General features: G+C 35.6%; 1 pseudogene; it reads left to right on the top strand.

Moving 5' to 3' along the window:
* The first annotated feature begins 2465 nt into the window (after positions 1 to 2465).
* LOC137097034 (U2 spliceosomal RNA) lies at positions 2466 to 2609 on the top strand (annotated as a pseudogene).
* The last annotated feature ends 3588 nt before the right edge of the window (positions 2610 to 6197 follow it).

Genomic DNA, 6197 nt, shown 5'->3' with positions numbered 1-6197 from the left:
CATTAGTCAAGGCATTTATCCCCTCATCTTTCGGATGATGCAGAATATTTAAAAATAGAAACAGTGTTTGTTATTTTTCCTCCTTGCTTGACTCTAAACAGGGTAAAAAATGAAAAGAATCCTATGATAACAGTAACTATAAATCTTTTATTACATTTTTAATTGGATCATTCTGATTATTTATGTTTTCTGTTTGAAAGTGTATTTAGCAGATTTTTATGAGTGATTGAAAGTGAACATATGTTTTAACTCTTCAGCTACTCAGTTGAGCCTCATTTAATGGACAAGAAGCTAAATATGTTGCAGTAAGTTTTGAAGGAGGACTAAATGCTCATTTCATCAAATCATATATTGTATCACACCAAGGGAGATTTTTCCTTTCTAATTTGTCTTTCAAATGTAAAAGAAATGATCCACAAGAGGGCATCAAGTTTCAAAATGAGTCTTATCATTTTCCCCTCACATCAAGCAAAGGCTATAATTGGACAAGACTAGACCATTTTTGCTTGTTAAAATGTTACTGAAAAATACTTCACTGTTGCCATGCATTCCATTATAGTAGAGTATATGTATTTAGTGGAATGCACCAACACCTGAAACTAATTTGACCTAAAACTTATTCCTAAAATTTATCCTACTCAAAATGATTTTTTTGCAGCCCCACCATTAGATAGAGTGAAGCTGTCAACTCAGACAACAGATTGTGAAGAGGGGGCACATGTGTATAGCCTAACTTTCACCTCATATTTTAGCCTGCTGTCCTCAGGTGCAATTGAGGAGGTTGCCCTTCCATCCTAGTTTTGACATATGTTGGATCAACCCTAGGATGATTTTCATAGGACACTGCAGAGGTGGAAGGGAGTCTTAACTGCCAAGCAGTACTGAACCCCAGTCCAATGCTCTCAAGCAGCCACTGCCATTCTTCTTGACATAGAGGTCTCTGGGTATGACATGGATCTTGCTGGTTGGTAAATGTGTGCAGGGCAAAGAGGGAGATGTTCCTATAGGTTTTTACTGAAGTTGTTCAATATATTATTTCAGTTTGGTTGATTTGTTTCATTATTATGGCATTGAATGTTTGCCACTTTTGTCCCCTGAGTTCCCTAGGGGAGATAGGATGGGTTATAAATTATTATTATTATTATTATTATTATTATTATTATTATTATTACTACAGGAGATGGCCAGCCAGTAGGACCTAGATTACAGCCAAAGACCACCTTAACATAGAGAACAAGAGAAGGTTACAAATTCCATCCAATGTCCCTGGGCCACCCAAGCCTGGGAATCATAGGATAGCAGTAGCTCATTCCATCTCAGAACTGGCCTAGCATTTTACATGGACTGAAAGTTGGAAGATACTCTAAATTCTATGTCAGAATTAATAATATTCCTTACTATTATTATGCAGATCAAGCCCATGTTAAGGTGGCCTTACTACACATTATTCTGGATCAGTTTCACATAGCGTTTGATCATCATGAAGCTAATCTGGGATCCTTCCACATTAAGTGGTCAGTGTAGATGTACCCAGAGTTGAAGCTTATACTTTGCTTTAAGAATCAAAATTTCTTAAACCTTTCTTACTTCTTTGCAGATCTTTTCTGCCAACATCAATGATTGAGTGCACATGGAATGTGCTCTGAGCATGCGAATACATAATAGATGCATGGTGTTTTTCATTTGCAGTTGTCACCTGGAGAGTTTGCAACATTTAAGAGAATATTGTAGCTGGCATGGCAGTCACTGTCAGTCATCTAAAAAGTCATATATATTGCAGTCAACAGCTGAAAGGATCAGTGAGCTGACTTGCAGTAGCAGCCAGCTTTTGACAGCAACTGACATCTCTCAGTGAACTGTTGACAAGATGTGTCGCATGACAATTGGTAGCAATCAGTAGCAGTAGGTGACAGTATTTGAGAGATGATATGCCATGCAATATGCTAAATGCAATATCAGTTTCATCCGATCAAAACAAGTGTATACTGGTGTCAGAATTCAATGAAAGAAATCAAATGGAAAATTTCAAAGTCAGATTGCATCAAATCCAAATTGTATCACTGTAGGCTGCATAGTCAATTAGATAATTGTATTGTGTTATATTGTATTGTATTAATTGTCTGTTTTTAATCTATTGTGTTTTGCTATTGCATTTTATTGTAATTGTGGGCATCAAATTGTGCCGGATGTAAGGCGCCTTGAGTCCCCCCTAGGGGGTGAGAAAGGCGGGGTATAAATGACCAAAATAAATAAATAAATAAATAGATAGATAGATAGATATGTTTTATTGATTGGCCTATTGGCCGTATCAAAACATTTAACACATAACACAATTAACACATAGTCATACATAGTCATACAAACAACATACAACCCTTGGTATAAAAGAAGTTAAAATAAACAAGCTGTTAGCAAGATCTCGTTCAGGTCAAATGTCTGCGTCACCTCCACAGTTTACCCCAAATGATTCTTCTCGGCCTTTTGGCTAAGATCAAGTGTAGTAAATAAATAAATAAATAAATTCCTGTAGCAATGCACATTTAACAAATGCATTTCAATGTTATTTGTTTTACTTATATTGGAATAGTGTATGCAAGGGTACATGAAGCAAGTTCTCTGGTCTATATGTAATCTGATCTCCAGTACCTTATACTATCACTTCAATTAATGGTGTATGGCGGTGGTTCCCATTCTTGGGTACCCAATTGCCCTTCAGATCTTGAAAGTCACAGTCAGTATGCCCAATGAATGCAGAATCTGGTAGCCGTTCAAGAATGTTGAGAGAGAGAGAGTATGGCAAAGTGTGTGGCCCATTTCAATTCTCAACACAGCCTTAAGTTTGTTGGCTGAGTTTACTTTGAATGTCATTGCTCCATCTTCTGAAGGGAACTACCCAGTATTCTTCCCTAAATCTAAAATCCTGTATCCCCAGTTGCCTCCATCTTTATTTACCAAAGGACTAAACATGATTTATATCAAAGCTACTATCATAATGCACCCTATAATTGGGTACATATATCAAAATGGCTCTAGACTGTATTGGCATGGATGACAATAATATGGGCATGTATGTCTAGAAAATTCTGTATTATAAGACTTGGGAATTTAAAAAAAGAATTATGAAATAGCTTCCTAAAAGGGGCTATAAAGAGTAATTCAAACTATTTAGAAATTTAAAAAATCACATACAACACAAACCAGAGGGAAGGAATATTTTCTAAGTAGAGTGTGAATGCATTTAAAATCACTTCAAAGACCAGTACAACAACAACAAAACAGTCTAAAATTAAACCAGGAAAGGGGTCAGTCTAACCTTGTTATCTTGAGGGTTTGATGGTTAATGCACCATCACAAAGACAGTGTCGTTCCATATTTTCATTAATCCATCCTCTCTCAGAGGTGGCATATATATTTAAAAACATGTTAAACTTAGGACAGGTTCATGTTGGATTAGTTTTTATTTTTTAATTAGTTTTCACAGCAAATTAAAAATAAAAGAACAAACAAACACAGGCATTAAAATAAGAAACAAAACAAAAGGATGTAAAAATAACCCCATAGTTTTTCCACCCCATTACTTCCTCCATCCCTGACAACTAAGGCTAACAAGTAAACTCTACCCTCCCTTTAAAAAATGAAATGAAAGTTTATGAAAATAAATTAATGAAAATAATTTATCTATTTAGATGACATCTTAAAAAATCACAACTGACTTTTCATGTCAGATTCATGTTGAATTAGAAATCTTATTAAAATGTAGGATGACACAGACATGAATCTAATTACACAGTGAAGCCATCCAGAACTAAGGGGGAAGTAGAATGAAGCTCATAAATCCATTTGGAATTGCAACTCTGGTTTACCTACTAAATGTTTTAGTAGTTATTTCTCTTTTACAAAAAGAACCAAATAAATTTTTTTAAAATTTTTTAAAGCATAATTAATATTCTCATCTCTGATGAGATAGAGTAACTTTACATATTGAAATACCCTATGAATAAGATGTTTGGCTTCTGCAAAAGGTTAGTGTTTAAATTTGTTTGTTTTGGTTCTTTTAGGGATTTTTGATACAACGACTTGTTTTTTTTAAAGCCCAAACAAAAGCATTTGAACAAAAAAAATGTGCAAAACCAAATTTCCTGCAAAAAGCTGTGTGGTTTTGTACAAATGAAACTTTCTGTAAAGCCTTTGTGGACAAAGACATTTCTAGCAAAGAGTGTTGAATTTAATGACAAATAATCCCAAAATATCCAGAACATTTCTTTTGCATCCAGCAGAGAGGAAGCTTTTGAAATTCTTCATTCAGGGGACTGAAAACTAATGGAAGAAAGATTTGCAACTCTACATTGTAGTCATTCTTTGCTGAAATGAATATGGCTGTTTGTAGCTGCCTCTTTCCTTCTAATGACAACCAGGGTGCTTCCTGTGAGTCAGATTCTACCAGTCTGGTTTCCCTGGCCATTTATTCTTCTCCTCACAATGATTTTGTCTGGATTTGCTTCATTACTAATAGTTGTGCAGATGAGTTCATTGAAATCTCTTTGGGTGAGAGATGCTCTTCCCTGATGGGGTTCTTCAACTTCTAATTAGTATGATTTTGTCCAATTAGAATGATAGTGGTACATCCTATTTCAATTAGTGCAGGGAATTGGTATTCTTTCTTTCTATATACACACATACACACAGACCAGTGGTTTAAAGATATCGAAAGACTGAATCTACACTGTAGCAATCTCTCTTTCTCTCTCTCTTTCTCTCTCTCTCTCTCTCTATGTGTGTGTGTGTGTGCATGTGTGTATTATACCACACACACACACACACACACAAATACATACACATACCACTGATGACAATATATTGAAATACTGGATCTGCATGGTAGCAAACAATACTGAAGATCGGTCTTCGCAATAGTGGTCCAGCAAAAACCATAAATGCCTAGATTTCAGTTTCTATGGTGGTTAGAAAGAATTGCAGTCGAGAAAGTAAAGAATGGTAATATCACTGGGCTATTAAAATTAATGGGGACTACTTGGGAAAATATTTTAATTTTCTTCCCAGCTATAAATTATTACAAATTCTCCTGGTGAGATACTCTTAGTAAATTATTTGTAAAGAATAGCTTTAATTAATTCTTATTACATCCCTGTAGGCATAGGTTTTACTAAGTTATTATAGAAACTGTTAAAGTTTACATTCATGTAGATTTATTTGTCCTTGAACATGTTTAATTAAGTTTGAAGAATGACAGATTTTTTTTCAATTCCTCATGGATGTATTGAGATAGCAAGAATGTATTCAAGAGTACAGTTATTTTAAAAAGGAAAGTATAACTTTAATAATTACTCTGATTGAATGAATCAGTACTCTTCACAATACAACCCCCTTCTGTTATTTTTATTTCATTTGATTTTTAAGTCCCCTAATATGAAATTAATTGAACTTGAGCAAATGTGAATGGGCCATAATATCTACAAAGCAGATATGTATTTTATTTATTTATTTATTTATTTATTTATTTATTTATTTATATTACTAAAATCCTGCAGTCATGGAATGCAAAAGCCCCCAACACAATCAAATGTGTGCTTTAGCCTAAATAAAAGATATAATAGTCCCATCTATTTATTTAAATTTAACAGCTTTCAGTGCTGCTTTCTTTGAGAGGCGGGGCTTCCTGAGTTTGAAAATTAACTGCTCTGTTTGAGGGGAGGGGCTTCCTGAGTCTCAGAGGCGGGACTTCCTGGTTATCCTATATAAACCAGTGTCTGAACCCAAGGGGCAGCTGGGCTTTCCACAGAAGTTGAGGAAGCAGGAACCCATTTTGTTTCCTTCTGCTTCAGGGTAAGCTTTATTTAAATTTAACAGCTTTCAGCGCTGCTTTCTTTGAGAGGTGGGGCTTCCTGAGTTTGAAAATTAACTGCTCTGTTTGAGGGGAGGGGCTTCCTGAGTCTCAGAGGCGGGGCTTCCTGGTTATCCTATATAAACCAGTGTCTGAACCCAAGGGGCAGCTGGGCTTTCCACAGAAGTTGAGGAAGCAGGAACCCATTTTGTTTCCTTCTGCTTCAGGGTAAGCTTTATTTAAATTTAACAGCTTTCAGCGCTGCTTTCTTTGAGAGGCGGGGCTTCCTGAGTTTGAAAATTAACTGCTCTGTTTGAGGGGAGGGGCTTCCTGAGTCTCAGAGGCGGGGCTTCCT

Source organism: Anolis sagrei, chromosome 4 (assembly GCF_037176765.1).
Source record: "Anolis sagrei isolate rAnoSag1 chromosome 4, rAnoSag1.mat, whole genome shotgun sequence".
Classification (NCBI taxonomy): Eukaryota; Metazoa; Chordata; class Lepidosauria; order Squamata; family Dactyloidae; genus Anolis; species Anolis sagrei.
Note: the sequence above shows the minus strand (reverse complement) of the source record. Positions and strands in the feature narration are given on the sequence as shown.